The sequence below is a fragment of the Neovison vison genome, chromosome 3, assembly GCF_020171115.1.
Source record: "Neovison vison isolate M4711 chromosome 3, ASM_NN_V1, whole genome shotgun sequence".
Lineage (NCBI taxonomy): Eukaryota > Metazoa > Chordata > Mammalia > Carnivora > Mustelidae > Neogale > Neogale vison.
The window spans coordinates 25,557,731-25,583,934 of NC_058093.1; positions in this window are offsets into that span (position 1 = coordinate 25,557,731).

Consider the following 26,204-nt stretch of genomic DNA (forward strand, 5'->3'; position numbering starts at 1 on the left):
CACTCAAGGAGACTCATCCACACATGAACACGAGTTAGCGGAGTTGATACTAGACATTGATCTGGTGCTACAGTAGGTTAATTTTATAGAGACCTCAGAAAGTATGAATATACTTTTCATGTGGAAGGATGAGAATCAACGGGGGTCAGAGGGAGTATAGTGGCATGGTGGTAGGCTGCTTCTACAATGGCTTCTTGTTACCCTACCTTCTGGTATTGTTTCTCTTATGTAATCCCTTCCCTTTGAGTATGGATTGAACCTAATTACTCACTTGCACAGAATATAGCAAAAATGATGGGATGTCACTTTTGAGATGATATCATAAAGACCATGACTTCCATTTTGCTTATCCTTTCTCTTTCTCTGGCTCTTATTGCTTGCTTTCTCTGATAAAGCAAGTTGTCATGTCATAAGATGTCTTATACAGAAGTTTACATGAAAAGTTACCCAAAAAGTAGCCTTCAAACCATGGCCAGTAAGGATTGAGGCCCATAAAGACTTGAGTAGTGCCAATATTCATGTGATTGAACTTGGAGACAAAACTTTCCCAAGATGATCTTTGGATGACTGCAAAACAGGCACCTTTATTGTTGCCTTGAGACATCCTGGAGCAGAGGACATCAATAAAAATGCCTACATTCGTGACTAATAAAACTATGAAATAATAATTATTGTCTAACCCAGTAAATTTTGGAGTGATTTGTTACAAAACAATAGATAACTAATAGCATATCATTATGTAGCTGGAGAGTCATCTGTTCAAGACCCTCCCTCATTTTAAAGCAGAAAACAATGAAAATTGATCACATAAAATATGTTCTTTTAACATATCTTCTTAAAGATAAAAATATTTCAGATCACATTGATATTTGTTTTATTTTTCTTTAAAGTAGTGCCAAATCTTTCAAGGTGTTTAAATAAATGAATTACTGAACTGCAGGATCATAAAGCTCGAAGGGAATTTAGAAATCAGCTAGTGGTATCCACTCATTTTACAAAGGAGGAAACTAAAAATTTACTTTAGAAAATTCCCTTTTGTAATCGCCTTCTTCAGTGGTTTATGAGCTATATGAAAAAGCTAGGCTCATAACTTCAGCTTACCTTATTTTTGAAACTCCAAACCCTATAATCCAATTTAACCAACTACTTTATTCACTAATCTTGACTTTTGGCAATCTCTAAAAAATCAAATCCCCTGTCAAAGGATGGAGATTTGCCACTATTGAAGATAGTCAAAGAAATGAGCTTCAGGCTCTGAAAGCAATTTCAAGAGGAGCTCTAAAACCGTTTCAAGCAATGGTAGTTCTGCTGGACTAAGTGTACATCCCGTCAGGGCAGCTACTTCGAATGGGATAGAGTAATTTGGATCCATAATTTCAGCTTTGTTTCTTGAAGAGTAGAAACATGTATCAAGAGTGTGGAAAACAGTGTCATCCATCCCAATAACAACTACAATGACGGAGATTTGAATAAAAGATTTCAAATTGTACTTCAGTCTTTGCTCAACAATCTACACCAGTGGTCTTGAATGTGACCTCTGCATTTTGTAGTTCTCAGCTAATTGGGTTTACGATAGCCTACCATGAGTTCTGTCATTAACTCTTGACTTCTTTAACATGTTCCTTCCATATCATATCTAATAGAAGGACTAAATTTATAATGATATAGATTATCATCTCACTTCCAAGGTTTTCATCCTTCTGTTCAGCTCATACTATCTCATATTCTATCCACCTTGACTAATACTTAAAATGTAACCACTAGAGTTTTATAACACAGTTTCTTAATTAAAAATAAATTTTTACATTGTTTGTTCACTTTATTGAGTTGTTGTGGCCACATGGAACACCAGTGTTGGGAAAGATTCTGTGGCTTCATCTGGTCTCAGTGGAAAGGAATTCCATACTTTGTTAAGGCTGCCATGATCAATGAGACAAAGTAGCCACATATATATTGATGACCCTTCCTTGGATTACTGCTTTGATTCTCACTGCAAAAGAGATTATCTCTAAGGTAGATAGTACTTTAATAGATTGTTAGCCAATAATACAGTAGAAGGAATAGAAATTCCTTTGTGTAGACTTAGACAGCACATACACCAGTAAGTCTCAGGATCACAGGATGTCACTACGAAGGAATGTGAAACAGAACTGGTGCAAAGACTTCCAGACTTCACAGTTTTACCTTGGCTCAGTTTTAATTGCTTTTAAGTGTTTCTTCAATTTGGTATAATTGCCTCCTTTCACCACTCAAAAATATTGCAGAAACCTGAAATATTCATGTTATCACTTATGTTTCCAGAACATTGATTTAATCTCATTTCCATTCTTCTAAGACAGGTTGATTACCCAAGCTATTGTTTGCCTGCAGGAAGGGCAGAATTTATCATGGTCATAGCTCATGCTGGACAAAACCTTTGTGGTTTTCCTAGATATTGAATCAGGAGGCAATTGTGTCATCTTCTATCTGACTCACATCTATGGTCAGTGTCCACAGTGTTAGATGCCCAGTCAATGCCAGGTGTTTAGATGCTATTCTCCTGTCACCTATGTCTGGGGTTCAGAGATTATGAATTTGACAAGTCAACTTTTTTTTTTTTTTTTTTTTTTTTGCCTGCAGTAATAACTAAGTACAAGAAGGCAGGAAAGTTTGAGATCAGCTCCCGCAAGGACACACTGACACTAAACCTGAATCAGTTCACAAGCCACGAGTTGCATGTGCTGTATAACCCCTAGAGCTTCTCCCATCCCATATTTTTCTTTCTGCTCTCCTCTCCCTAGTCTCTTGCTCTCCCCAATTCCCCTGTTGATGTTTGTTTTCTTTTTTCCTATTTTCTACCTCACTTTGCTGTAGTCATTCAGAACTAAATAGAGTGCCAACCTCTGAATCAATCTATAGGACACTGCTGTGACCTGAATCCCATTTTCTCAGTTACCAATAAATTGCAATTCATTCTTCATAGCTTCCTGACATAACCTCTGACTGGTTCACACTAAATCTTTACTATATCCCAGATATCTAACCTGATCTAGACTCTAGTTCACTCCTATGGTAACCCAATATGTCTTTTGAGGAGGAGAGTTATCCTAGTTCGCATTACCTAACATTTTCTTAAGGTTTGAGGCAATATTTAAAAATTTGGGAGCCATTATATTAATTCAGACAAAGACTTCAAACAAATCTTCAATTTCTAGTGTGATTCCAGCTTGAAGAAACATGACACTTCGTTACAGAATGACTGAACTTTACTTTTTCCTTCATTGTATTACGAAAAAAGTTGAAAAACACCAAAGTATGCATATTTTCTCAAGTCAAGACTTTGCTTTGGTAGGTTGGGAACTTTTCTGAACTCTTTCTATTAGAAGTAATTGGATGTGTGCATAAGATGAATAACAATTCAAACCAGTCACCACAAGCATACCAATAGGATTTCCTGAGTATACAGAAAATTCACTACTGGTAAATTCTCAAAAATCAGTTTGGCAAAGTGAGGTAGAAAAATACAGCTTCTCATACCACCAGCTGTTCCACATACACACTAGTTTGTGTAACTGAGTGTTTGTCAGTGACACATCTCCAAGGTTCACACTTTCTTTAATGGACTGAAGATCTCACACCATCAGCACGTAAACATTTCTCGCCCGCACCACAACCATCAATCACCCTGCCACCGCCCATTAGGAACAGACTACTGCAATATTCCTTTAAAATCCTTTCCAGATGGGGAGCTTACTCGTCATTTCCTAGAATAATCTCATCTCTGGTGTCTGATCTGGATACCAGATCGAGGTTACGCTATGCATAATCTGGGTGGAGAATGAAAAGAAAAACACACTGTGAAAGGTTTACTCCTGGGACACTGAAGGAGGATCGTCACCCCTTATTAGAAGGAATGATGCTTGGACATAGAGAAGCAAATGCGGAGCTACACACACCAAGTCTAAATGAGTTTACCTAAACTCCTTGTTAGCCAGCCCTTTGTTTCTGCTTACTCTCAATTAATGTGCATTTTAAAATCACTGCAGGGTCAATTGTAGGGAAAACTTCCAAAAATAGCTAAAATGGCCAGTGACAACTGTCATTGGTCAAAAGGATGCTTTTAAGTGAATGACAAATAACACCCTGAAAAGGCAGGGCGAGGTGGAGAGAAAACAAGGTGTCTCAGAGCAAGTCTGCCTAGGACTGCCCAAGTGATCCCATTTCCTACCTGGCATGTGAGTATCTCTTCCCATAATATCAAGAAATAGAACTGTTGGAAAAAGAAAACACAAAACGTATAGCCTGAGGGCAAATGTCCATCTAGAGGCCAAGGACAGACTCCAAAGAACATCACCTTAGCATACTGATTATTTTACATAAAAGTTACTTAAGAGACAGCCTGTGCATAAAGGATACCCAGAGCCTCCTCTGTCCCCCTGAAAACAGGAAATTAATCAATCATTTGAAAGGTACCCTCCCTGTAACCAAGAGGTAAAGAGAGGCGGATTTCATGCCTAGAGACTTTATAAAGAACCCTTTTTACTTTTTACTAATTTACTACCCTGGCCCAAGTTATACTTAGAATTCCTTACTAACTGAAGCTCCCAAAGTTACATTTACTTTGTCCCCTTAATTCCTCACAGATTTATTGTCTCTTTGTCTAAAAAGTACAAACACTGGTGCCTTGGTCATTTCGTTGGTTCTCAATTTTATTTTTTTAAGTCTTTTTAAAAAGATTTTATTTATTTATTTATTTGAGAGAGAGAGAAAGAGAGGGCACACACGTGTATGTGTGTGCAAGAGTGGGGGAGGGGCAGAGGAGGAGGGAGAGGGACAAGCAGATTCTCTACCGAGCATGGAGCCCTACATGGGGCTCAATCTTGTGATCCTGAGACCACAACCTGAGCCAAAATCAAGAGTCAGCTACTTAACTGACTGAGCCACCCAGGCACCCCTGAGGCTCAATTTTATTATTGGTTCTCCATGAACACATAACAAAACTTTAGGGGCTTTTTTTCCCCCTCCTGTTCTGTCTCATATCAGTTTAATTCCTAAACCAGCTAGAAGAACCCTGGGGGAAGGAAAGGAAAGAAATTTCTCTCTCCCCAGCCTCAGTAATAGGAAGGAAAGTCTCCAGGGAGAATCGGAAACACATGGAGGGTACAGATTACCGGAAAAAAATAAAATAAAAACAAGCTTGAGTCACAGAAGTAAAAGGATTAAGGCAGTAAGTAGCATAAAAATTTAAAACAAGAGAAACTGGAAAGTAGAGCAAAGTTGTAAGGATTTTCACTAAAGGTAGAAAAGTTCTATAAAAAATGGTTATATCTTGGGATGCCTGGGTAGTGCAGTCAGTTAAGGGTCCAACTTTTGGTTTCAGCTTGGGTCATGATCTCAGGGTCATGGGATCAAGCCCTGCATCCAGCTCTGCACTTGGCACAAAGTCTGCTTGGGTTTCTCTCTCTCCCTCTCCCTCTGCCCCTTCCCACGCCCCCCTCTCCCTCCATGTGCACACACACTCTCTCTAAAATAAATGAATCTTTATAAAATGATTATATCTAGATGTTGAAGTAGATATTCTGTCTTAGTCACAATGGGAATATAAATACAGACAGAAGCTCTCCTGGAGATGATGGAAAACCCATGTGCTGGAATAAATTGGGATTTTGTGAGAGAAATCAAGAGAAAGTTGATCTGGAAGACAGAAGACTTAACTGAGATCCTTGTGAAAATCTCCAACTGGAGTCTGAGAATCTTGTTACCAACATGTGACACAAATTTTCTTTCTTAAGAAAACAGATAAAACAAACAGATACTCAACTATTCTCAAAAGGAATTGCCTTTTGAAATATGTGTGGAATATTTGTCTCAAGGGAGCATGAGTAACACTCAGGACTCTCATGCCTAAAGTGCTTTTCTTGGGGCTTCTCTTGGCTTATTGATTTTATATGCAAGTCTCCCCGGTGAAGAAGAAAAGTGTACCTTTTTATTCCCAAAAAAGACAAAAGGGAGTTACAGCTGGATCTCATCAAACCCACATATTCTGTAAGGAGGAAAGTAATAAAAATGGGCCCCAACCCTCTTTGTGCTGGAATCATCTCAGGAAATCTGTGGCTGGAGCTCCGAAGGAGAGGCAGATTTGTTGAAAGAACACCGAGGTTCACGCTTTGGGGCCACCTCACTTGTAGGGGCCTCAAAACAGAAGTTAGTGCTTTGGGTATGATCTGATGTTTTTGCTACTTTCTTTTTTGTGAATATGACTAACAATTTTCTCATTGTTCATCCCTTTGTTTCCTATCCCATTATTTTTATTGAAGTTCTTTTAGCTCTTGAATATATACATTTATGTATGACAAAGAAAGTACCATTTATATTGTCCAAGTTAATGTCAGCAATGTCTCATTTGCTTCAGTGAAACATTTTTAAAATGATTATGGAATGGGTCTCTGAGCAACTGCCTCTCATAATTATTTTTATGTGTGGACTTTATTAAGTCCAAATGCAACTGGGCAGTACTTCTGGGGGCCCGGCCGCCCACAACTCCATGGCTCCTATTTCCTGCTGTTCCCACTTGAGAGGGGCTGAGAGATAGTTCCTCTTACCTTGGTTCTGATTTTGAAGAAAATCTCAGGTGGGTGCAATGTCTGGTTTTTTTGTTTTTGTTTTTGTTTTTTTTGTTTTGTTTTTACAGTATTTAGATATAAGTTTATATTGGTAATTTTGTTTTCTTTTTCTTAAGGAGGACTCTCAAACTGTATAAAGCTTCAGGACCGCAAAGCCTATTCAGCTTCTGATTGGGCCAAACCTGTCATTGACTACTCTTGAGATGGGTGCACAGCACTAGATTGGAAAATTAGAGCAGCTCAAATGATTCAAAGGCCTGAATGACATGGCAGTTGGTAGAGAATATAGTCATACATTGTTGTTGACCCACCCTTCCCATAAAGTTGTAATCAAAAGATTCTAATGCTGTTTAGACTAGAACGGGAAATTTTCTCAAATATTGGCAGATCTTTGAACATTACATCATCCAAGTGTAAGGAATTATTGCCAAGAGAGTTTGGGGGAGGGAGGCGGGCACAGGGAAGAGATGGTAGAGATTCAATGCAGGATTTATTAACTTACAGAATACAAATATAAGTTTTTATGTTTATTTTAATTCTTCAATTAAGTAACATTTCCCATGAAAAATGCTCAACAAGTAATTCTTTTTTAATAAATTTAAAAAGTCTTTTTTAAAGATTTGAGAGAGAGACTGAGCAAGTGAGAGACGGAACACAAGTAGGGGAGGAGCAGAGGGAAAGGCAGAAGCAGACTCTGCTGAGCAGGAGCCTGATACAGGGCTTCATTCCAGGACTCCAGGATTACAACGTGAGCCAAAGGCAGACACTCAACCAACTGAGCCACTCAAGCGCCCCAGTAAAATTTTTTAAAGTCTTATTTAAGTAATCTTTCCACCCAACTTTGGGATTGAAATCACCACCCCGAGATCAAGAGTCAGATATTCTAACTGAGCAACCCTGGTACCCCTATTTTTTGTATAAAATCGCAATTCTACGGGCCTTCCTTAACTAGGCATTGTTTATAGCAGAAATACCTGGTATAGGGACCAAAGACAACCTGGTTAATATAATATTGCTTTGAAGAGGATGAAAGGAGGGAGAGCTTCAGAATTAACCTATCAATCATGAAGGTTTCCTCACTAAGTCTTTAAAACTTGTAGAGGGTTGGGGCGCCTGGGTGGCTCAGTGGGTTAAGCCCCTGCCTTTGGCTCAGGTCATGATCCCAGGGTCCTGGGATAGAGCCCCATATTGGGCTCTCTGCTCAGCAGGGAGCCTGCTTCCCCCTTTCTCTGTCTGCTGTTCTGCCTATTTGTGATCTCTGTCAAATAAATAAATAAAATCTTGAAAAAAAAAAAAAAAACTTATAGAGGGTCGGCTCAGTCAGGTAAGCAACCAACTTCCTTCGGCTCAGGTCATGATCTCAGGGTCTTGGGATGGAGTCCCATGTTGGGCTCCCTACTCAGCCAGTAGCCTGCTTCTCCCTCTCCCTCTGCCTGCTGCGCCCCCTGCTTGTGCACACACTCTCTGTCTGTGGCAAATAAATAAATAAATAAAATCTTTAAAAAAAAGAAACACAAAAACCTGCTGTAGAGAAAAGAATTGACAAACACCTCACTCCCCACGCTAGAGAGAAATGGCTGAAGTTTAGGAATTAATCATACTTGGGAGTCACTCAGAAAAAAATGAGTCAATATTAAAGAGTAAGGTACTCATGGGACACCTGGGTGGCACAGTCAGTTGAGGATCTGACTCTTGGTTTAGGCTCAGGCCATGATCTCAGGTGAGATCCTATCCACGTCAGGCTCCCTCACGCTCAGGGGGAGTCTGCTTGAGATTCTTTCTCTCCCTCTGCCTCTCCCCCCGACTCACACACACACACACACACACATATTCTCTCTCACACAAAATAAATAAATAAAATATTTTAAAAAATTGGATATTTCACATGTAAATTCAGATCTCTGAAGAGAGAGGAGATGACAGCACTATATTCCTGCAAAACAGCAATTGAAGGCATTTTACTTTTTATATTCTCCATTTTAAAAAAATGATTTTATTTTTTTAAGTAATCTCTACACCCAACATGAGGCTCAAATATACAACCCCAAGATCAAGAGAGACACGCTCCACTGATTGAGCCAGCCAGGCTCCCCTGTAATCTCCATTTTTGCCCATTTGCCCATCAAGTCCACTTCACTCATTCATATTATCTGCCAATTGCATCAGTTTGTGATCCTTGGTTTGGAATCCTCAACCACAGCACATCCTGATACAAGTACAGGGAGGGGAGGGAATGCGACAAGGAGGCTCCTGCTTCAGCATTACCAGCAGATCAGAGCCTTTTCTCCCTCACTTGAGACTTGGGTAGCCATGGGCTTCACTGATTATTCTGCAGACCCCTGGGGGTCGGGGGAGGCTGCTGCCTTTCAAGCATCAGATGTCGGGTGTTTCTTTCACAGGAGGAGGGGGATGGGTTCAGGGAGAGGTGGGTAGGAATTGAGGCAGGTGACTGGCAACTAGAGACATTCGGAGCCATGGGAGCTTGTGGAAAAACCCATCAGGGCAGGATACAATTACTTGGGCAGGATACAATTCTTAGGTGTCTTCCCTTTTAGACTCAAGCATCATTTTTTGCCATCTATATTATACTTCTCTTCTGGAATCATGCTAGTCTTTTAGTGAAGAAATTAGCATTTGGCTAAACATCTGGTGTCCTAGTCTTTAAGAGATTAAAATGATGAGTTAAGGAAAAGAAAGGAGGCTTTCTTATTCCATGAATCTCTGGTGCCAGGGAAGAGGGCAGTTCTGATTATCTAATGCTATGCAGCAAGCACCTTTAAAACCTAAGCCATGAAGTAACAGCCACATTATTATGCTCACAGATCTGCCAACGGCGGGGGGGGGGGGGGGGTTTGGGGGGGGGGGGGGGGGCAGGATCTCTGTGGGAATATGCATGTAGCTGAGGGCTGGAGCCAGAGCCGCCCTTGTGGGTCCCTCTCTTCCTGCAGTGTCAGGGTCTGTCCACATGGCCTTCCCAGGAAGTTTCTCGAGCAAGGTGGCCTCAGGGAGGTCTGAGTTGTTATATACCAGCTGAGCTCTCGAACAGTGAATGCAACGCTTCTTCTATCCTCACCTGGGACATTTTTAAATGTCGTTTCTCCAACATCCCTTGCACAGATAAATCTCTAGGACCAGCACAGACTTAAGAGTTGAGGAATCAGACTATTCCCCTCAAGGAGAGAAGCAGAAAAGACTCTGTGCACGTATTTAATCAACCACGGTGGCTGTCTAAGCTTACTGGATACACCGTGACACAGATTTCAGGCAGGCAGTCATTAGCATCACAGAAGGGAAACTCCATGGCAGAGCAGGAAACGAAGGGGGATGATCCACAACAATACCGGGAAACTCTTCAGGGGGACCCACTCAGCGGAGAGCACCAGATCCAGCCCTCCGACTCCTCCTAAACAAAAAATGCTGCCATTGGGAAGGCTGATGCAGCCGGGCGGGGTGGTTTTTGTGAGATCGTGGAATAGAAAGCAGTAACTCCACTGAAATAATGTCAACATCTCATATATTTTGATGACACTTAACTCGTTATCTCAACAGATGATATAATGATGAAGAAAATGGAAAAGATTTCAGAGCAGCCAAGGTCTAGATGTTAAAGTGTATTTACTTACTCATAAGAGGGCCGTTCCAGGCCTGCTTCAGAGCGCACTCTGTTACTTCACATACAATCAGAATAAATGCAGTTTGTGGTATTTTGGCTGGTAATACATTCTAAGTGGCTTGCTAGATTGGTGGGTGGAGATGGGAAATGCTGCGGGAGGTAAATTCACCGACAGCAACAAGAGATGACTCAGTTGTTAAGCCTCAGTAGCTTCCAAACCCTGGCATCTTTCTCCCCTTGGCCGTGCTCTATCCCTTACCATACAAACCCCTGGGGCCAGCTGGTCTTTCCCTACAGACTGGCCTTCATTTCCAGTTCCCAAGGCCAATAGAAACTTAAACTCTTGAAGAACCACTTTCTGAGGTTCAGCATTGAGTTATCTTTATTGTGGAATGGACCCTGAAATTCTGTCTCTGTTCTGATAACTGGGAACCTTCTCCTTCCTGAGCCCCACATTTCTGCTAATTCTTCTACTTGGGTTTTAGTCTAGATCCTGGTTTTTCAGGGTGTTAGGTTGATACATGATCTCTGAATCCTTCCTGGATTGGGAGCACTGTCCTCCTAGAGCGATGTGCGGGCTATGGATCCCTGTTTAGTGGGTAGGGCTTTTGCCCAGTGAAGACCTCTTCCAGTGCCAACTTCCTGTTGGCTGAACTACGAAACAGTCCCAGTCCCAGCCTCCAAAGTCCAGTCTTCCTCATGTTAGGGTGCCCTGATCCTTTACTGTGAAACTCTGTTGCTGCCTCTACAGGCCACAGCTGAAGAACTGAGAGGATGACCAAATCTTGACCCTCTGTTTGTCGCTCTCTCTTGTCAGCACCGTCTGTTGTCTCAGTGTACTCATCCCTCTTTAGTGATGAGTCCAATGCTAGATGGCGTAGATGCTATTTTCCTTGCTGCCTGCCCCATCATGGTCTGAATGGTTGGCCATTGGCCATGCCCTCTTGAGGCTCTAGATGACCTCCACACCCCCCAAAACAAAGGAGCAAAAGTAAAATAAATGTCTATAAAACAAATGCAAAATCAAAAGAAAGAGGGTAGGCTTATTTTGTTAACAAACACCTCAAGAATGATTTAACACTAGTTTACATTTACTGGGTCCTTCCTTTGTGTCAGCCACTCTTCTAAGCCCTTTAGATGTTAGGGACTCATTTTTTCCTCACAACAACTTAGTCAAGTAGTGCTATTATTATTCTCCTTTTGTGAATGAAGACGCTGAGGCACTAGTGTGTAAATAACTAAAGATGGTCTCTGGTTTATGATGGTTGGACTTACAATTTCATGACTGTGTTGCACTGTAAAGACTATATGCATTCAGTAGAAGCTGTGCTTCAAATTTTGAAGTTGAATCTTTTCTTAGACTAGCAATAAGCAGCATGGTCCTCTCTTGTGATGCTGGGCAGTGGTCTTGAGCTGCAACTCATGGGGTAAACAACTGATACACTAATAACCGTATGTACCCATGCAACTACTCTGGTTTTCACTTTCAGTACAGTATTCCATAAATTACATGAGATATTCAGCACTGCATTATCAAACAGACTCTGTGCTAGATAATTTTGCCCAACTGTATGCTAACATAGTCTTCTGAGCACATTTAAGGTAGGCTAGGCTCAGCTATGATGTTTTGCACATTAAATGTTCTTAAAAGCACTTTGACTTACGGTATTTTCAATTTACCAGGGGTTTTTCAGGATGCAACTCCAATGGAAGCTGGGGAAGATCTGTAGCCCAGGTTGTAAGGTTGGGTAAGTGGGAGGGTTAAGTTTCAAACCTAGTGATCTTGCCCCAGAATCCTTGCTTTTATTCATCTTTATAAGCTCTCAAAATATGTCAGTGTGTCCTAGTCCAATACGATAACCCAAACCCATAATTATTGTCCTGAGTCATCAAAAATATTCAATTCTACTCTAGAGGTAGAAAATTGTATAAGATACCTCAAAGAATTATCTCAAAATTGATTTTGAAATGATGGTACCCTACAAGGGATCAGCTTCTTCTATCTGGAAAATTAACTTACAGAGTTACATAACAATGAGTTGTTACTGTCATACAGCTATTCTTTTTTTTTTTATCAGATTTATTGTTTAAAAATTTTTAACAATTTTTAACAATTTATTTATTTATTTATTAGAGAGAGAAAATAGTGAGAGCAGAACCTGAGGGGAGGAGGGAAGGGCAGAAGGAAAGGGAGAAGCAGATTCCCTGCTGAGCAGGGAGCCTAATACGGGGCTAGCTCTCAGGACCCTGGGATCATGACCTGAGCTAAAGGCAAATGCTTAATGACTGAGCCACCCAGGTGCCCCTCTTTTTTCATCAGATTTAGTTAATACTTGAAATATACCTCACCTTAATTTAAACCTAAATATTTATAGCACAAAGCTGCATATATTAATATATTTCTAGAGTTACACCAAGAAATGGTTTTATTTATGGTGTAACATATTTTGATGCTAACTTTTGGGTCATATAGCTCTTTTCAGAGTTAAGAGAAACAATAATCAAAAGTGGTACATTAGAATCCCATTTGAAAAACAGTACACTCCAAACTGAAAATAACTGATCCTTTTCCCCCTTTGTAACATGTTTGTAGAACTTAGATAATAGCTATCAGTTCCATTTTTCTAAAACTTTGGCTAGGTGACTAAATAGACTTTATTCTTGACACTGTATTTGTGTAAAACTGCATTCCAGTTACAATGAAGGCACAGTTAGTTACGGGTCATGACTTAATTGCATCAATCTAAGTTTATTGCCAAATTATCCTGTTAGCATCCAGAACCTTTAGGCCACGGAGAGTCTAAACAAAACATGCTGTCATAAATCTTTCCTGAGAAAGGGCAGGCAGAGGTGTTAAAAACCCATAAAAATTAAAAAAAAAAAAAGAAAAGAAAGGAAGGAAAGAAGGAAGGAAGGAAGAAACCACTGGGCATTCGACTTCTTCTTCTCAAGAAATGCCCAACATTGGTAGTGGTTGAAAGGCAAGGCATCATATCCTGGCATTGTATGAGAATTGTAGTGAGATGGGGTGCCTGGGTGACTCAGTGGGTTAAGCCTCTGCCTTCAGCTCAGGTCATGATCCCAGGGTCCTGGGATCGAGCCCCACATCAGGCTCACTGCTCAGCAGGGAGCCTGCTTCCTCCTCTCTCTCTGCCTGCCTCTCTGCCTACTTGTGATCTCTGTCTGTCAAATAAATAAATAAAATCTTAAAAAAAAAAAAAAGAATTGGAGTGAGACCTTCTTATTCCCCTCCCTTTTCTTAAAAAATTTTTTTATTATGTTCAATTAGTTAACATATAGTACATCCCTAGTTTTTGATGTAATGTTTAATAATTCTTTTTTTTTTAAAGATTATTTTAATTTATTCATTTGAGAGACAGAGAGAGCACAAGCAGGGGGAGAGGCAGAGAGAGAGGGTGAAGCAAACTCCCCCCTGAGCTGGGAGATCATGACCTGAGCTAAAGTCAGACACTTAACCATCTGAGCCAACCAGGTGTCCCTGTAGTGAAACCCTTTTACCTGGGTTCCACCTGATAATGATTAAGTCAGGAGCTCAGGAAGTAGGTCCCGGATGTTGACATATTTAAAACTTTCCCAGTTAATTCTTTTTTCCTTCGTTTTCTTTTTTCTCTTTTCTTTTTTTTTCTTTTTTCTTTTCTTCTCTTTTCTTTTGAGACAGAGAAAGGCAGGTCTGTGAGCAGGGGGGTGGGGGGTGGGGGTTGACAGAGTGAGAGGGAGAGAGAGAATCTTAGACAGGCTGCATGCCCAGTCAGAGCCCCACATGGGGCTCAATCTCCTAATCCTTGAGGTGATGACCTGAGCAGAAATCTAGAGTCAGACACTTAACTCATGAGTCACCCAGACCCCCACTTCCCTGGTTAATTCTAATGTGCAGCAAGCTTGAGAACACAGATTTAGGCCAAGGGCTGGCAAAGTGTGGCTGCTGGCTTGGCCGGTTTGTAAATACAGTTTTACTGGAATACAGCTGCACCCATCCATATACATATTGTCTATGACTGCTTTGGGCTACAAGGGCAGAGACGAGTAGTTGAGACAGACTATAAACCCTTAAAAGCCTAAAATACTATTTGGCTCTTTAAGAAAAATGTTGCCAACCCCGTGCTGTATACTAATGAAATAGCACAGTATTTGTGGGATCCATTATAAAACAAAAATGTAAAACCCCTGATTCAAAAGGTAGGGACAATAGTGCCACTAAATTTAATGAAATGTAAAAATATTTCCTTTATCCTGTGCTCTTTCATCTTGTCAAGACGTGTTTATTTGCTATTTAATTTAAGATTTTATTTGTAAGTAATCTCTACACCCAATGAGGGGCTCGAACTCACAACCCCAAGATCGAGCGTCGCATGCTCTGTTGGCTGAGCCAGCCAGGTGCCCCCACTATTTAATGTTCTAAATTAAAAAAAAAAAAAAGCCTAAATCACAAATTAGTAGAAGAAATTTAATTGTTCATGTTTCTATACTGCCATATACAGTTTTAAATGTAAAAATAAGAGTGTCAAACTCAAATGGAGAATCATCAAAATTACACAATTTGTATTTTATTGCTTGTCCCTGCTTCTGGAGAAATGCTGCATAGAATCAACTCAACTGTTTGTATTTCACTTCTTGACTCCTTTACCTCCCTCACCTTCAGTCTTGGCAAGATGTTCATCCAGCCTCCATAGAGCACAATCCTCATGGTACCTGTCACACAAGGCTCTGGATGTTAATGTGCCTTGTTTCTCCTTGGGGCTACACTATGAGTTCTTCCAGGTCAATGATCCTGTTCCATACTTTGCCTCACTTGTGCCTAGCAAAGAGTAAATATTCAGTTCCTGTTTCTTGAGCAAATATGTAAATGACCAAAATTAATGAATAACAAACTGCATTTCTCAGTGGTAAATTCCCAAATTTGTCAGAATTATCAGTTATGTTTTTTGAAGATTCTCAAGGAGGGACACTCTACAGCCATCTTCTCTAAATCCATTTCCTGTGATCCACCAACTTGACAGTTTTCTCTTGCCTTCCTATGGTAAGGTATTTTTAAGTTGCCTATGACTCTTTTGTGGGCACTGAGCAGGACTTATGTTGGCTGTGGTGTAGGGCAAAGATTCAGACAGACTTGGGGTCAAGCTTGTCTCTAGCAGTTACTTTACTAAGAATTTTCTGGTAAGTGACCTATTTGTGGATGAGCAAACTTCCTCAAAGAGTTATGGCAAGGATTATGTCAAACACAAAATAACTAGTACAGTAGACTTTCAAAAAATGGTAGTCCACTCCTCTTCCCTCTCCATTTAATTATCTTCTACATATTCAGTATAGCAATTGCCTTGTCTCTGAGAGAAATAACTTTGTCACTATATCTTAACTCAAGGAAAGACCATTAATGGTCCAATTTAATTTGAACTATATCCAAGTTCTTTTTTTCACTTTGTGTGTGTTGGTTACATGGTTTAATGTATTCCACCACAACACTTAAATTATACACTTTAACATGTTGAATTGTATTTAACATAAATTTTACCTCAATGTTCCTGACAATATAAAATAATAAAGATATTCTAAAGTCATGTCTTTTTCACTTCTGATATCTATATTTTTCTTCATTCAGAGTCTAACACCTCTCTTCCCTCCTGGATTGCTTCATGTCAATCTCTGAAACTCATTCTCTGTATTAGTGTGCAGGGTCACCATCACAAAATACCACAGACTGGTGGTTTAAACCACAGAAATTTGTTTTCTCACAGTTCTGGCATCTGGAAGTACAAGATAAAGGCTTGGTTCCTCTCAAGGTCCTTCTTTTTGGCTTGCATATGGCCTCCTCGCTGTGTCCTCCATGGCCTTTTCTCTGTCCGGGCATCCCTTGTGGCTCTCCTCTTATAAGAACATCAGTCATATTGGATGAGGGCTGCACCTTCCTGTCTTCTATCTAACTTAATCACCTCTTTGAACATGCTATCTCCAACGACAGTCACATCGATGAGGGTCTACCCATATGACCTTGTTTAAACTTATTACCTCTTTAAAGACAGTATCTCCAAATATCTTCACATTTTGAGATACTGGGGATTGAGACTTCAACATATGCATCTTTGGGGAAAACATAAGACATCCCATAATATTCTCCTCTTGTTATTCTCCAGTTAAAACCTCCTTGTTTTAACTGGAACCTAACTCACGCCAGCAAAATACTTAGCATATTCTTTTTTTCCAAATGGGAAATATTTTATCACTTTCATAATAATAAATTTTATTTATTTTCCCCAGGGAGGCTACTCCTTAAACTCAGGTTAGGTCCCCTCTTTCACGTTCACAATAGCATCCTGTAATTCTTTTCTTTTTTTTTTAAGATTTTATTTATTTATTTGACAGAGAGAGAGATCACAAGTAGGCAGAGAGACAGGCAGAGAGAGGGGGAAGCAGGCTCCCCTCTGAGCAGAAAGCCTGATGTGGGGCTCAGTACCAGGACCCTGAGATCATGACCTGAGCCAAAGGCAGAGGCTTAACCCACTGAGCCACCCAGGCACCCCCTGTAATTCCTTTATTATGTGTAGGGTTTTTTTGGTCAGCTTTACTGATGTATAATTTATATACAATAGAGATCAATAATTTTAAGTGTACAGTTCAATGAGTTTTGACAAACTATCCAATACTATAACACCATAGTAATCCTAAAATAAAATATTTTTATTATCCTAAGAAGGTCCCTTAGGGCCGTTTGCTATCAATTTCCTCTACCCACAAGCAATCACTCATCTATTTTCTACCACTGTAAGTTTTTCTTTTCTAGAATTTCATATAGACAGAATCATATCGTAAGTAGTCTTTTATGACTATTTTCTTTCATTCATAATAATTTTGAGATTAACATATTATATACATATCAGTAGTTTATTCCTTTTTATTGATTATAGAATTCTATTATATGGACACGCCACAGTTGGTTTAATTCATTAAAGAGTTGTTGAAGAGTTGGATTGTTTCCAGGTTTGGGCTATTATAAATAGCTACTATGAACATTCACATACAAGTCTTTATGTTGACATGTTTTCATTTCCTTGGATAATTACAGCTGAGGCCAAGCTCATTCTGCTTGCCACATGATGGGCCATTAAATTGAGAGGCAAGATGCTGGGGTAAAGAAAGCCACTTCATTTGGAAAGCCAGCAGACAATTGGAAGACTATTGTCCCAAGGAAACATCTCACCTCAGCATGAAATTCAAGCGTCCTTGACATTAGCAAAAGGGGGAAAGATCGTGGGTGTTGGAATCAGAAGGTGACCAATGTCTATAGACACCCAAGAAAGGTTGTGTAACTCTTTTGCTCTCAGTCGGTTGGCCTTTGCATATAGGAAAGTGGTCATGTTGTTCCTGTAAACCTCAAACATAGCAGTTATTTCTGCACATGGTTCCTTCTCTCCTTGGGTGGGGTAGGTTTCAGGTAAAGAGCAGTCTTTTGCAAATCTTGGCTATGACACAATATGTGCAGGGCTAAGCAAAGGCTTCTAAGATATGGGTCATAGCAACAAGGGCAATAGGACCAATATGGAGTCAGACATGCTAAGTTTCTTTGCCTGTTTCCCCACTGTCAAAGGTTCATCCCACAATCTTGTGAGATCAGGGACAATGGGACATCATCTGTCATTGGACCACTTTCTGCTGGATGGGGTCATTATGGGGCAACTGTGGAATGAAACCATTTGACTTATGAAATATTCCTTAGTGCCTCTATTTGGCATTGGGGTCTTTGCAGTAACCATAGGCATTTCTATGGAAATAAAAGAGAAACACAGATTAATGGTTGGAGCAAATTACAAATCCAGTGTCTGAGTCTCAAGTGCTGTCAATGAGAGGACTTTAAGATGTCAGGCTCAAAGTATCCTTAGGAGGAGTGGGGACCTGCAGTGATAAGCTAACAGATTTCTCTGGTTTGTAGTTCGGGTGTCTCTGGGGATTCTTCTGAGTGGTGCACAGTGCAACAGGCACAGAGACCATCTCTCAATAAGAGCTATTGGAGCAATTTCTCTAAAGTTTATCTCAAGCTGTCTAGCTTCAGTTTTCAGAGCTTTAGGTAAGAGGGTGGTTGTGGTTCTCAATGTTTTCAATTCAAGAAAATGAGAGAAAATTGGAAGCCTTAATTTGGAGAGTTATAGCCAGGTATTTGAGGAAACTACAAGAATTTAGGATTCAGCCAGTTTTATAGGTACACAACAAACACTCAAAGACACTTAATCAGAACTAGAATCTAACATCCACAAGTGTGTGTGATTTTTTTAAGTTACTTGAGAGAGAGGAAAAAAAAAAATGAGTGGGGGGAGGGGCAGAAAGAGAAGCAGATTCCCCAATAAGCAGGGACCCTCATGTGGGGCTTGATCTGGAGACTCCAGGATCATGACCTAAGTCAAAGGCAGACACTTAACCAAACGGAGCCATGCAGACACCCCATGGGTGTGTTTCTGAAACATAATTTTTCTGTCTCATCCTCATTTTTATAAAACATAGCCAAATTAAGACTAATTGTAAAGTGAGTCCCATTTTAACAAACATGGCCTAATTATTTACATAAGCACAATAAGAATGGTGATTGACAATATGTTCTTTAAAATCTACTTTGCTGGAATTTTTTTTTTTTTTAAGATTTTATTCATTTGACAGAGAGAGAGAGAGAGCTCACAAGAAGGCATAGCAGCAGGAAGAGAGAGAAGGGGAGATGCAGGTTCCCTGTTGAGCAGAGAGCCCAATGCAGGGCTCGATCCCAGGACCCTGAGATCATAACCTGAGCTGAAGGCAGAAGCTTAACCCACTGAGTCAGTCAGGTGCCCCTGCTAGAACTTTTTATAAGGAATTTTAGATTGAACTTTTAATAGCCTCTCAAGGCAAAAGCAAAGCCAAATACTTGCTGTCAGATTTGTCTGCAATATTTGTAGATTTGGGTGAATTCCTCCCATCTTAAGGTCCCCAAAATAACCTGAGGTTCCTGTACCTTGCAGAAAGTGACATTCTTGACTGACTTGGTAAGGCTACTGGGAATTCTGTAAGCAAGGTATCAGGGTAGCATTTCCAAGGTGTTCTATCGGCTCCAGAAAGTCAACCTGAGTTCCTTAAAGCTGTCTGGTTATATCTGAGTCTATGCATGTATCTCTCAAATATGACACTCCAGTCAAAGCCTTGATAATATAATCAATGTCTCCAATGGATTTCTGTTACAACGAGAATAGATTTTCATTGAACTTATGCAAATAACTATAATTGTCATGAAAGAAAGAATGTTCACTGAAAGCGTCTGAGTTCTGGAGGTTTCATGTAGAGAGAAAAGATCAGTGTTTCAAATTGCTTACCAAGGAATGTTTTATCAAATCTCTGTAATTCATAGATATCTTTTTTTAAAGATTTTATTTATTTATTTGAGAGTGAGAGAGTGCACAATTATGGAGAAGAGCAGAGGGAGAGGAAGAGAGAGAATCCCAAACAGACTCTGCACTGAGCCTGACGTGAAGCTTCATCTCATGACCCCGAGATCGTGACTTGAGCCAAAAGTCAAGAGTTGGACCTTTAACTGACTGAGCCACTCAGTTACCCCCCTGTATGTCACAGATATCCTAAGAAAGAATGTTTCCTTAAATCTGGAAGAGCAAACATAGAGCAATAGCCATGTTTCAAAAAAGTCATAAAAACTATAATCATCTTTCTCAGTTCATTAAGTCCCATGTTACTAATTTTTATCCTGTTTGAATGTACTTTTTCCATTTGTTCTGGAAATTCTTAGTTTAGTTTTATGATTTTAAAGATATCAGAAACCTATAATTGTCAAAGCCTATAAATTGTCAAAATTCCTTTTCATGATACAATAATAGTAGGGGACTTTAACACTCCTCTCACTGAAATGGACAGATCATCCAAGCAAAAGATCAACAAGGAAATAAAGGCCTTAAACTACACACTGGACCAGATGGACATCACAGATATATTCAGAACATTTCATCCCAAAGCAACAGAATACACATTCTTCTCTAGTACACATGGAACATTCTCCAGAATAAATCACATCCTCGGTCCTAAATCAGGTCTCAACCAGTATCAAAAGATTGGGATCATTCCCTGCATATTTTCATACCACAATGCTCTGAAGCTAGAACTCAATCACAAGAGGAAATTTGGAAAGAACCCGAATACATGGAGACTAAACAGCATCCTTCTAAAGAAGGATGAATGGGCCAACCAGGAAATTAAAGAAGAATTGAAAAAATTCATGGAAACAAATGATAATGAAAACACAATGGTTCAAAATCTGTGGGACACAACAAAGGCAGTCCTGAGAGGAAAATATATAGCGGTACAAACCTTTCTCAAGAAGCAAGAAAGGTCTCAGGTACACAACCTAACCTTACACTTAAAGGAGCTGGAGAAAGAACAAGAAAGAAACCCTAAACCAGCAGGAGAAGAGAAATCATAAAGATAAGAGCAGAAATCTATGAAATAGAACCAAAAAAACAATAGAACAAATCAACGAAACTAGGAGCTGGTTCTTTGAAAGAATTAATAAGATTGATAAACCCCTGGTCAGACTTATCAAAAAGAAAAAAGAAAGGACCCAAATAAATAAAATCATGAATGAAAGAGGAAAGATCACAACTAACACCAAAGAAATACAGGCCATTATAAGAACATACTATGAGCAACTCTATGCCAACAAATTTGACAATATGGATGAAATGGATGCATTCCTAGAGACATATAAACTACCACAACTGAACCAGGAAGAAATAGAAAACCTGAACAGACCCATAACCAGTAAGGAGATTGAAACAGTCATCAAAAATCTCCAAACAAACAAAAGCCCAGGGCCAGACGGCTTCCCGGGGGAATTCTACCAAACATTTAAAGAAGAACTAATTCTTATTCTCCTGAAACTGTTCCAAAAACTAGAAATGGAGGGAAAACTTCCAAACTCATTTTATGAGGCCAGCATCACCTTGATCCCAAAACCAGACAAGGATCCCAACAAAAAAGAGAATTATAGACCAATATCCTTGATGAACACAGATGTGAAAATTCTTACCAAAATACTAGCCAATAGGATTCAACAGTACATTAAAAGGATTATTCACCATGACCAAGTGGGATTTCTTCCAGGGCTGCAAGGTTGGTTCAACATCCACAAATCAATCAATGTGATACAACACATCAATAAAAGAAAGAACAAAAACTATATGATACTCTCAAAAGATGCTGAAAAAGCATTTGACAAAGTACAGCATCCCTTCCTGATCAAAACTCTTCAAAGTGTAGGGATAGAGGGCACATACCTCAATATCATCAAAGCCATCTATGAAAAACCCACCGCAAATATCATTCTCAATGGAGAAAAACTGAAAGCTTTTCCGCTAAGGTCAGGAACACGGCAGGGATGTCCATATCACCACTGCTATTCAACATAGTACTAGAAGTCCTAGCCTCAGCAATCAGACAACAAAAGGAAATTAAACGCATTCAAATTGGCAAAGAAGAAGTCAAACTATCACTCTTTACAGATGATATGATACTATATGTGGAAAACCCAAACGACTCCACTCCAAAACTGCTAGAACTTGTACAGGAATTCAGTAAAGTGTCAGGATATAAAATCAATGCACAGAAATCAGTTGCATTTCTCTACACCAATAACAAGACAGAAGAAAGAGAAATTAAGGAGTCAATCCCATTTACAATTGCACCCAAAACCACAAGATACCTAGGAATAAACCTAACCAAAGAGGCACAGAATCTATACTCAGAAAACTATAAAGTACTCATGAAAGAAATTGAGGAAGACACAAAGAAATGGAAAAATGTTCCATGCTCCTGGATTGGAAGAATAAATATTGTGAAAATGTCTATGCTACCTAAAGCAATCTGCACATTTAATGCAATTCCTATCAAAGTACCATCCATCTTTTTCAAAGAAATGGAACAAACAATCCTAAAATTTATATGGAACCAGAAAAGACCTCGAATAGCCAAAGGGATATTGAAAAAGAAAGCCAAAGTTGGTGGCATCACAATTCTGGACTTCAAGCTCTATTACAAAGCTGTCATCATCAAGACAGCATGGTACTGGCACAAAAACAGGCACATAGATCAATGGAACAGAATAGAGAGCCCAGAAATAGACCCTCAAGTCTATGGTCAACTAATCTTCGACAAAGCAAGAAAGAATGTCCAATGGAAAAAAGACAGTCTCTTCAATAAATGGTGTTGGGAAAATTGGACAGTCACATGCAGAAAAATGAAATTGGACCATTTCTTTACACCACACACAAAAATAGACTCAAAATGGATGAAGGACCTCAATGTGAGAAAGGAATCCATCAAAATCCTTGAGGAGAACACAGGCAGCAACCTCTTCGACCTCAGCCACAGCAACATTTTCCTAGGAACATCGCCAAAGGCAAGGGAAGCAAGGGCAAAAATGAACTATTGGGATTTTATCAAGATCAAAAGCTTTTGCACAGCAAAGGAAACAGTTAACAAAATCAAAAGACAATTAACAGAATGGGAGAAGATATTTGCAAATGACATATCAGATAAAGAGCTAGTGTCCAAAATCTATAAAGAGCTTAGCAAACTCAACACCCAAAGAACAAATAATCCAATCAAGAAATGGGCAGAGGACATGATCAGACATTTCTGCAAAGAAGACATCCAGATGGCCAACAGACACATGAAAATTTCTCCATATCACTCAGCATCAGGGAAATACAAATCGAAACCACAATGAGATATCACATCACACCAGTCAGAATGGCTAAAATTAACAAGTCAGGAAACTACAGATGCTGGCAAGGATGTGGAGAAAGGGGAACCCTCCTACACTGTTGGTGGGAATGCAAGGTGGTGCAACCACTCTGGAAAACAGCATGGAGGTTCCTCAAAATGTTGAAAATAGAACTACCCTATGACCCAGCAATTGCACTACTGGTATTTACCCTAAAGATACAAACGTAGTGATCCGAAGGGGCACATGTACCCGAATGTTTATAGCAGCAATGTCCACAATAGCCAAACTATGGAAAGAACCTAGATGTCCATCAACAGATGAATGGATACAGAAGATGTGGTATATATACACAATGGAATACTATGCAGCCATCAAAAGAAATGAAATCTTCCCATTTGCGACGATGTGGATGGAACTAGATGGTATCATGCTTAGCGAAATAAGTCAATTGAAGAAAGACAACTATCATATGATCTCCCTGATATGAGGAAGTGGAGATGCAATATGGGGGGGTTAAGGGGGTAGGAGAAGAATCAATGAAACAAGATGGGATTGGGAGGGAGACAAACCATAAGTGACTCTTAATCTCACAAAACAAACTGAGGGTTGCTGGGATAGGGGGTTGGAGGAAGGGGGGTGGGGTTATGGACATTGGGGAGGGTATGTGCTATGGTGAGTGCTGTGAAGTGTGTAAACTTGGTGATTCACATACCTGTACCCTGGGGGATAAAAATATATTATATGTTTATAAAAAATAAAAATTAAAAAGAAAAAAATTCCTTTTCATGAATCTCCTTGAAGCCAAAACACATTTATTTATTTTTTTAAAAAATATGTTTATTTATATCTTTGACAGAGAGCAAAAGAGGGACTATAGACAGGGGGAGTGGGAGAGGAGAAGCAGGCTTTGAGCAGGGAGCTGGATGTGGGGCTGGATCCCAGGATCTTGAGATCATGACGTGAGCAGAAGGCAGAGGCTTGCTGCTTAATAACTGAGACACCCAGATGCCCCACCAAAACACATTTACAGGAGCATCACAATGAAACTAGAAGTGTAAATGACAAAAGACTCAAATGTGGCCATGGTCAAAATCTGATGAGAATTCACTATCAGGCCGTTGTCAAGGAAATGTGTTTATTTTTGTGACACACAAAATTCCAATGATTAGAATCACACATGATGACATTCTACCATTGGAAACATATGAAAACTTTAGGAATTTTCATAGTTTCTGGAACAATTATAGCATTTACTCAGTAAATGCTCAGTAACTTACTAAGTTAGTTACTTAGTACTAACTAAGAAGGTTTATCATCATCTGCTCGGCAAGGATTCCATGTAACTTAACATACCAAATAAACCTAATTCATCAAAAAGACTTCATTTAGAATTTGCATTTTGGGGAAGTTTCTAAAAACCTCAGAAGGTTCTAAAGCACATGCCTAACTAGGATTACAATTATTATAAAACTAAATGTGCAATTATCTATTTAACCAAGGTGGCAATAAGGGTTCTACAAAAGGTTTTACAGTTGTTAGCAAAACTTAGCTCCTCTAATATTGAGAAGATTTAACATTCTTAAGTAATCAAAGACCTAACAAAGACAAAACATAGAAACTTTGTTTATCTGGACAGATAAAGGAAAAAAAACACTTTGTTTACAACTTCTTATCAAGAACAGAATAATCCAAGAGAACCTTGTCATTTTAACAAAAAGAAAATCCAAATTCCAATCTTATACCATTGTTCTTTTAAAACTCAATCATTTCAATCTTGGTCCTGACCACACATAAAATTCATCTCTAAAGATCCCTCTTCACAAAGCTTCTACAACTTTCTTTTTCACTCATATTTTGTCCTAAGTTTTCCCTCTCTAAACTATCAGTGTCATTCCAGGACAAAAGTATTTCTTTCTCACCTCAACAAAAATGTATTCTCATTCCTTATACTTTTTTTTTTACACATTTTCTACTTTCCTTATAGAGCCACTTTCCTTATTTCCAGCAGCCTCAACTGTATTTACCAGAACTATAACTTTTAGAAAACATATCTCTAGTGAAAACTAAGTGAACTACCTATTATACCAGAATTCTTTAGCTTGACCAATTTGTGAACTATTTCATAATTTCTAGAAACACATTTTTTTCATAGCACAACTTTCAATAAAGCATAAAACATGTTATTAGCAGGTTCAAACTTATCTTTAGTTTCTCTATAATTGGAAGCCCAAAGCAGATAAACCTATGTTTAGTAATTTATGTTTCAGTATCTCATCTTGCTTGGAAAAGACTTAGATCTCCAACAAATTCAACCCAATTTATCATTTAACCTAGTAAAACTTTAGTTTTAGGTTACCAAAGATTTTGAAAGCTATGTAAAATTTACCTATAAACTATTTTATTAAATGACTTGCTCTTAATGGTTATCCATGATAACTTCATGAGACAGACAAAATTAGCTACCATTTTGCTCATCTTTGCTGACAAATTGCAATAAAGATAACATGAGCTTACCTGACCTTCAGCAAACCTTGGTAGGATGAAAGTGTTATATGCAATGCTGACAACTTTAAAGATATGTCTAGTTTAATTAAAACAACAACCTTGAATTAGCTTTAATATCGAATAATTAAATATTTTTCAAATCACGTTGGCTTGAAAAACATCTGGCTTAGTTTTTACCCTTCTGAGTTTCAGAGTCCCCAGTTTTTACAAGTTCTTGCCTTTAAACCAATTAAGTAGATGTGTCTTTCCTTTGAGAACTATTTGCAGGCTCAAGGTTAGTTTCAGTGGGACCCTACTGTTCAATTGTCCTGTGAAAAAGTCACTTGAGCATTTAATTTACAAAGGAGATCTTGGCTCAAAAAAGAAATGGGCATTCTGGCATATACAGAAAGCTATGTTTTAGCATGAGGTCCCCCAAGTGACATTCTGAAGGCTGCAGGAATGATTACTGCTTTTCCAGATACCCTAGTGACGGAGGTAGCCTGAGAAATTTTATTTTTTATTTTATTTTTCTAATTTTTTTTTTTTTTTGAGAGAGAGAGAGAACATGAGCCGAGGCAGGGAGAAAGGGAGAGAGCCCCATGCACAGCTCGATCTCATGACCTGAGCTGAAGTCAAGGGTCAGACACTTAAGCCCCTGAGCCATCCAGGTGCCTTGTCTATGGAGTCGATATGCCAGCTCAGTGTTTCCTACCAAATATGCTGCACCTGTGTCCACTAG